The sequence below is a fragment of the Salmo salar genome, chromosome ssa01, assembly GCF_905237065.1.
Source record: "Salmo salar chromosome ssa01, Ssal_v3.1, whole genome shotgun sequence".
Taxonomy (NCBI): Eukaryota; Metazoa; Chordata; class Actinopteri; order Salmoniformes; family Salmonidae; genus Salmo; species Salmo salar.
The window spans coordinates 105,920,636-105,928,466 of NC_059442.1; the positions used below are offsets into that span (position 1 = coordinate 105,920,636).

Here is a 7,831-nt window from a genome sequence, read left to right on the forward strand (position 1 = left end):
AATTTAGCAGATTAACACTGGAGTGATAAATGAGCAGATGATGATGTGTAAGTAGTGATACTGGTGTGCAAAAGAGCAGCCATGTAAATAAAAACAATATGGGGATGAGGTAGGTAGATGGGTTATGTACAGCTGCAGCGATCGGTTAGCTGCTCAGATGGCTGATATTTAAAGTTAGTGAGGGAAATGTAAGTCTCTAGCATCAGCGATTTTTGCAATTCGTTCCAGTCACTGGCAGCAGAGAACTGGAAGGAAAGGCAGCCAAAGGCTTTGGGGATGACCAGTGAGATATACCTGCTGGAGCGCGTGCTACGGGTGGGTGTTATCGTGACCAGTGAGCTGAGATAAGGTGGGGCTTTACCTAGCATAGACTTGTAGATGACCTGGAGCCAGTGGGTCTGGCGACGAATATGGAGCGAGGGCCAGCCGACTAGCACATACAGGTCGCAGTGGTGGGTGGTATAAGGGGCTTTGGTAACAAAACGGATGGCACTGTGATAGACTACATCAAGTTTTCTGAGTAGATTATTGGTAGCTATTTTGTAGATGACATCGCCAAAGTCGAGGATTGGTAGGATAGTCAGTTTTACGAGGGTAAGTTTGGCGGCGTGAGTGAAGGAGGCTTTGTTGCGAAATAGAAAGCCAATTCTAGATTTGATTTTGGATTGGAGATGTTTAATATGAGTCTGGAAGGAGAGTTTACAGTCCAGCCAGACACCTAGGTATTTGTAGTTGTCCACATATTCTAGGTCAGAACCGTCCAGGGTAGTGATGCTAGTAGGGCGGGCGGGTGCGGGCAGCGAACAGTTGAAAAGCATGCATTTGGTTTTACTAGCGTAGAGCAGTTGGAGGCCACGGAAGGAGTGTTGTATGGCATTGAAGCTTGTTTGGAGGTTAGTTAACACAGTGTCCAAAGAATGGCCAGATGTATACAGAATGGTGTCGTCTACGTAGAGGTGGATCAGGGAATCACCCGCAGCAAGAGCGACATCATTGATATATACTTTAATGTCTTGTGTTTTTCCATAGAAAGTCCCTTACATTTTACAGTCCATAGTTTTCCTCCACAGATCGTATTATTCAGCACCAGTTAACTATAGGTCACATTCATTTCATATCTTTAGAATGTGCAAAGGCATCCTTGAAAATGTATACAGGCAGTGGGAACAAGTTTGAGAAAAAACTGTCACACACCCAAATATCAAACACACAAAACGGAAATAAGAAATCAAATGAAATACATTTCCACAAACACTGATCCCTCTTTACCTGTGAGCATCACTATCCCATTATCCTTAAAGGGGCAATCTGGGATTCAAATAACTAAACTGCCTCCCGTCACTTTGTTTGGTAAACAGCTGAGGGATTGAGCTGAAGAAATGAAACCACACAAATTCATAAAGTGAGCTTTGGATGCAAGGACTGACCATATATGAAATTACAGTTTTAACCATGTTTTGAGGCTATACAGAATTTGTTTACAAATACAAATATGGAGTAAAATAAGCTTGTATTTTGGGTTCTTATGGGGTTCTAATGGGGTTCTAATGGGGTACGTTGAACTAAGCTCCTGGGGCATTTCTAAGTTATATTCTTCAAGAATCAATGGGTATAAATCATTAATTTAGAAGTCCCAAAATGTATGTACCAAACGCAGATTGTCCCTTTAAGATATTTTCCTACTTAGATGTTTTCCTACTTGTGGTTCTAATAATATGAGCAAAATGATGAACTGAATAAAATAAAATCAAGCTTTATTTATACATTACATTTCAGGCATGGGATGCAATGCAATGTGCTTCACAGGAACAAACAAATAAACTATGAAAATAAAACCTGAAATATCTACTAGACAACAAACATCAGATAAAAAACAAAAGAATTACACAAAGTGAACAACTAAAAAGCAGACTGAGGAAATGCAAAGCTAAAAATGTGTTTTAATTCATGTCCACAGTTTAGGCCCCCCTCGGGTTCTTTGGCAGGCTATTCCAGAGGCTGGGGGCATAATAACTAAAGGCTGCCTCTACATGTCTCTTGGTCCCCCTCAGGTTCTCTGGCAGGCTATTCCAGAGGCTGGGGGCATAATATCTAAAGGCTGCCTCTACATGTCTCTTGGTCCCCCTCAGGTTCTCTGGCAGGCTATTCCAGAGGCTGGGGGCATAATAACTAAAGGCTACCTCTACATGTCTCTTGGTCCCCCTCAGGTTCTCTGGCAGGCTATTCCAGAGGCTGGGGGCATAATAACTAAAGGCTGCCTCTACATGTCTCTTGGTCCCCCTCAGGTTCTCTGGCAGGCTATTCCAGAGGCTGGGGGCATAATAACTAAAGGCTACCTCTACATGTCTCTTGGTCCCCCTCAGGTTCTCTGGCAGGCTATTCCAGAGGCTGGGGGCATAATAACTAAAGTCTGCCTCTACATGTCTCTTGGTCCCCCTCAGGTTCTCTGGCAGGCTATTCCAGAGGCTGGGGGCATAATAACTAAAGTCTGCCTCTACATATCTCTTGGTCCCCCTCAGGTTCTCTGGCAGGCTATTCCAGAGGCTGGGGGCATAATAACTAAATGCTGCCTCTCCATGTCTCTTGGTCCTCGGCTTTGGGATAGTTAAAGGCCAGTGCCAGAGGACCTAAGGGAACCTACTGGGTACATAACTTAAAAGCATGTCTGACATGTATTGGGGTGCACAATCGTGGATTGATTTAAAACAGGGGGTAAAAAGCTATATTTTGGTCACATTCCTAGTGTGTGATTCAACATTTATTTCAGAATCTAAAATAGCACCTAGGTTTTTTACCTGGTGTTTTATCTTTATTGCCTGTGAATAAAAATGTGTGACTAGATTCTCTCTCTGTGCTTTGACTCCAACAATAAGTACATCTGTCTAGTCTTGATTTAGCTGAAGAAAGTCCAAGTATTTAAATCACTAATATAGTCTAATAATGTATCATTGGAGCTAAAATACTCTGGTGACACAGAAATGTATAGTTGTGTATCATCTGCGTAGCATTGAAAATCAAATCCTGTGCTCTCTGATAATGCTGCCAAGGGGTAACATATATAACCTGTTGGGGATAGGGGACAGTATTTGCACGGCCGGATAAAAAACGTACCCGATTTAATCTGGTTACTACTCCTGCCCAGTAATTAGAATATGCATATAATTATTGGCTTTGGATAGAAAACACCATAAAATTTCTAAAACTGTTTGAATGGTGTCTGTGAGTATAACAGAACTCGTATGGCAGGCAAAAACCTGAGAAGATTCTGTACAGGAAGTGCCCTCTCTGACCATTCCTTGTGCTTCTTGACTCTCTTTATTGAAAACTTAGGAACTTTGCTGTAACGTGACACTTCCTACGGCTCCCATAGGCTCTCAGAACCCGGGAAAAAGCTGAATGATGTCTTTGCAGCCCCTGGCTGAAAAACATTAGCGCCTTTGGTAAGTGGTCTATCAGAGTACAATGAGACTGAGGCGCGTGCACGAGGCGACCCCATGTTTTTATTTTCTCTGTCTTTGAACTAAAACACGGTTTCCCGGTCGGAATATTATCGCTTTTTTACGAGAAAAATGGCATAAAAATTGATTTTAAACAGCGGTTGACATGCTTCGAAGTACGGTAATGGAATATTTAGAATTTTTTTGTCACGAAATACGTTGTGCGCGTCACCCTTCTTTACCATTCGGATAGTGTCTTGAACGCACGAACAAAACAGAGGATATTTGAACATAACTATGGATTATTTTGAACCAAACCAACATTTGTTATTGAAGTAGAAGTCCTGGGAGTGCATTTTGACAAAGAACAGCAAAGGTAATAACATTTTTCTTATAGTAAATCTGACTTTGGTGAGGGCTAAACTTGGTGGGTGTCTAAATAGCTAGCCCTGTGATGCCGGGCTATCTACTCAGAATATTGCAAAATGTGCTTTCACTGAAAAGCTATTTTAAAATCGGACATAGCGAGTGCATAGAGGAGTTCTGTATCTATAATTCTTAAAATAATTGTTATGTTTTTTGTGAACGTTTATTGTGAGTAATTTAGTAAATTCACCGGAAGTTTGCTAGTTCTGAACGTCACATGCTAATGTAAAAAGCTGTTTTTTGATATAAATATGAACTTGATTGAACAAAACATGCATGTATTGTATAACATAATGTCCTAGGATTGTCATCTGATGAAGATCATCAAAGGTTAGTGCTGCATTTAGCTGTGGTTTGGGTTTACGTGACATTATATGCTAGCTTGAAAAATGGGTGTCTGATTATTTCTGGCTGGGTACTCTGCTGACATAATCTAATGTTTTGCTTTCGTTGTAAAGCCTTTTTGAAATCGGACAGTGTGGTTAGATTAACGAGAGTCTTGTCTTTAAAATGGTGTAAAATAGTCATATGTTTGAGAAATTGAAGTAATAGCATTTCTAAGGTATTCGAATAACGCGCCACGAGATTCAACTGGCTGTTGAGTAGGTGGGATGATTTCGTCCCGCCGACCCTAGAGAGGATAAACTAAACAGTACCGGACCCAAAATCGAACCTTGTGGAACGCCACATGTGATATGTATTTTCTCTGAGTTATGTTCACCAAGGGTGACAAAAGACTCTGGACCGGTGTTAAAGAAATGTTATATCTTAATGATAATTATTAGCAATCAATAAGCCTTGACTAATCCCCAGGGTTTGTAAGACACTGGGTTTAATAATAATTAGGCAAGGACTCAGCTTTCTGCAAAAGGTTCATTCAGCTTTATTCAGAGAACGTTCTGAGGTCCAAATTACAAAACATCATTATATACCAGGCTCCTCATTTACGCACACTCCTCCACACACACCGTAGTTAACCTCTATGGGGCAGGCGGGACGAATTCGTCCCACCTACGTAACAGCCAGTTGAATCCTGTGGCGCGATTTTCAAATACCTTAAAAATCTTATTACTTCAATTTCTCAAACATATGACTATTTTACAGCTATTTAAAGACAAGACTCTCGTTAATCTAACCACACTGTCCGATTTCAAAAAGGCTTTACAACGAAAGCAAAACATTAGATTATGTCAGCAGAGTACCAAGCCAGAAATAATCAGACACCCATTTTTCAAGCTAGCATATAATGTCACAAAAACCCAGAAGACAGCTAAATGCAGCACTAACCTTTGATGATCTTCATCAGATGACAACACTAGGACATTATGTTATACAATACATGCATGTTTTGTTCAATCAAGTTCATATTTATATCAAAAAACAGCTTTTTACATTAGCATGTGACGTTCAGAACTAGCATACGCAAACTTCCGGCGAATTTACTAACAATTTACTAAATTACTCATGATAAACGTTCACAAAAAGCATAACAATTATTTTAAGAATTATAGATACATTACTCCTCTATGCACTCGATATGTCCGATTTTAAAATAGCTTTTCGGTGAAAGCACATTTTGCAAAATTCTAAGTACATAGCCCGGCATCACAGGGCTAGCTATTTAGACACCCAGCAGGTTTAGCACTCACCAATATCAGATTTACTATAAGAAAAATGGTCTTACCTTTCCTGTTCTTCGTCAGAATGCACTCCCAGGACTTCTACTTCAATAACAAATGTAGGTTTGGTCCAAAATAATCCATAGTTATGTTCCAACAGCAACGCTTTTGTTCGTATGCGTTCTAGACACTATCCCAATGGTAAATAACGGTCGCGCAAGACGGTGCATTTCGTGACAAAAGATTTCTAAATATTTCATTACCGTACTTCGAAGCATGTCAACCGCTGTTTAAAATCAATTTTTATGCCATTTTTCTCGTAAAAAAGCGATAATATTCCGACCGGGAATCTGCAATTAGATAAACAGCCGAAGGAAAATATATCACTGAGTCGAATCGGGCACGCGCCTAATTCCATTGTCCTCTGATGGGCCACTTGGCAAAGGCGATTATGTGTTTCAGCCTGAGGCTGCCTCGTCATCGTTCAGGTTTTTCCCGGGCTCTGAGAGCCTATTGGAGCCGTAGGAAATGTCACGTTACAGCTAAGATCCTGACTCTTCAATAAACAGAAGCAAGAACAACAACACCTTGTCAGACAGGCCACTTCCTGCATGAAACCTTCTCAGGTTTTTGCCTGCCAAATGAGTTCTGTTATACTCACAGACACCATTCAAACAGTTTTAGAAACTTTAGGGTGTTTTCTATCCATATGTAATAAGTATATGCATATTCTAGTTACTGGGTAGGAGTGGTAACCAGATTAAATCGGGTAAGTTTTTTTATCCGGCCGTGTAAATACTGCCCCCTAGCCCTAACAGGTTAACCTATGCACATACATACACACAAATATTAGATGTATGTTTCACTCCCCGGATTTCTCACAACCGTTAATCACTATCCAGCGCTGCCCGTTCCTTTCCCCCGAGATTAGAGATACCTTGGAGATACCTCCCGGTTTTCTTCAAAGTCTCCAAGTTTCTAGGTCGGGTAAAACAGAGGTCTACTGTTCTCTTATCTCCCTGCTAAAAAACCCTGCTTAAAACAAACACACACACACACTTTGTCCCGGCCCTCTACTAGACCTTATGGGACTAACCATTCAGTACCTTAATTATTCATTATCCATGCTACTTAACTTCTCTAGGGCCGGCGGGACGAAATCGTCCCACCTACGTAACAGCCAGTGGAATCCTGTGGCGCGTTATTCAAATACATTAGAAATGCTATTACTTCAATTTCTCAAACATATGACTATTTTACACCATTTTAAAGACTCTCGTTAATCTAACCACACTGTCCGATTTCAAAAAGGCTTTACAACGAAAGCAAAACATTAGATTATGTCAGCAGAGTACCCAGACAGAAATAATCAGACACCCATTTTTCAAGCTAGCATATAATGTCACAAAAACCCAGAAGACAGCTAAATGCAGCACTAACCTTTGATGATCATCAGATGACACACCTAGGACATTATGTTATACAATACATGCATGTTTTGTTCAATCAAGTTCATATTTATATAAAAAACCAGCTTTTTACATTAGCATGTGACATTCAGAACTAGCATACCCCCCGCAACTTTCCGGTGAATTTACTAAATTACTCACGATAAACGTTCACAAAAAGCATAACAATTATTTAAAGAATTATAGATACAGAACTCCTCTATGCACTCGATATGTCCGATTTTAAAATAGCTTTTCGGTGAAAGCACATTTTGCAATATTCTAAGTAGATAGCCCGGCATCACAGGGCTAGCTATTTAGACACCCAGCAAGTTTAGCACTCACCAAAGTCAGATTTACTATAAGAAAAATGTTATTACCTTTGGTGTTCTTCGTCAGAATGCACTCCCAGGACTTCTACTTCAATAACAAATGTTGGTTTGGTCCCAAATAATCCATTGTTATATCCAAATAGCGGCGTTTTGTTCGTGCGTTCAAGACACTATCCGAAAGGGTAAAGAAGGGTGATGAGCATGGCGCATTTCGTGACAAAAAAATTCTAAATATTCCATTACCGTCCTTCGAAGCATGTCAACCGCTGTTTAAAATCCATTTTTATGCCATTTTTCTCGTAAAAAAGCGATAATATTCCGACCGGGAATATGCATTTAGGTAAACAGACTAAAGAAAATAAAGCACGGGGTCAACTCGGGCACGCGCCTAAGCCCATTGTCCTTTGATCGGCCACTTGCCAAAAGCGATAATGTGTTTCAGCCTGGGGCTGCCTCGATATCATTCAGCTTTTTCCCGGGCTCTGAGAGCCTATGGGAGCTGTAGGAAGTGTCACGTTACAGCAAAGATCCTCAGTCTTCAATAAAAAGAGCCAAGATGAACAACAACT

General features: G+C 40.5%; 1 pseudogene; it reads left to right on the forward strand.

The window, feature by feature from the left end:
- The window catches only part of LOC106562873 (butyrophilin subfamily 1 member A1-like), a 160,979-nt pseudogene that overhangs the window by 106,357 nt on the left and 46,791 nt on the right, over positions 1 to 7,831 (forward strand).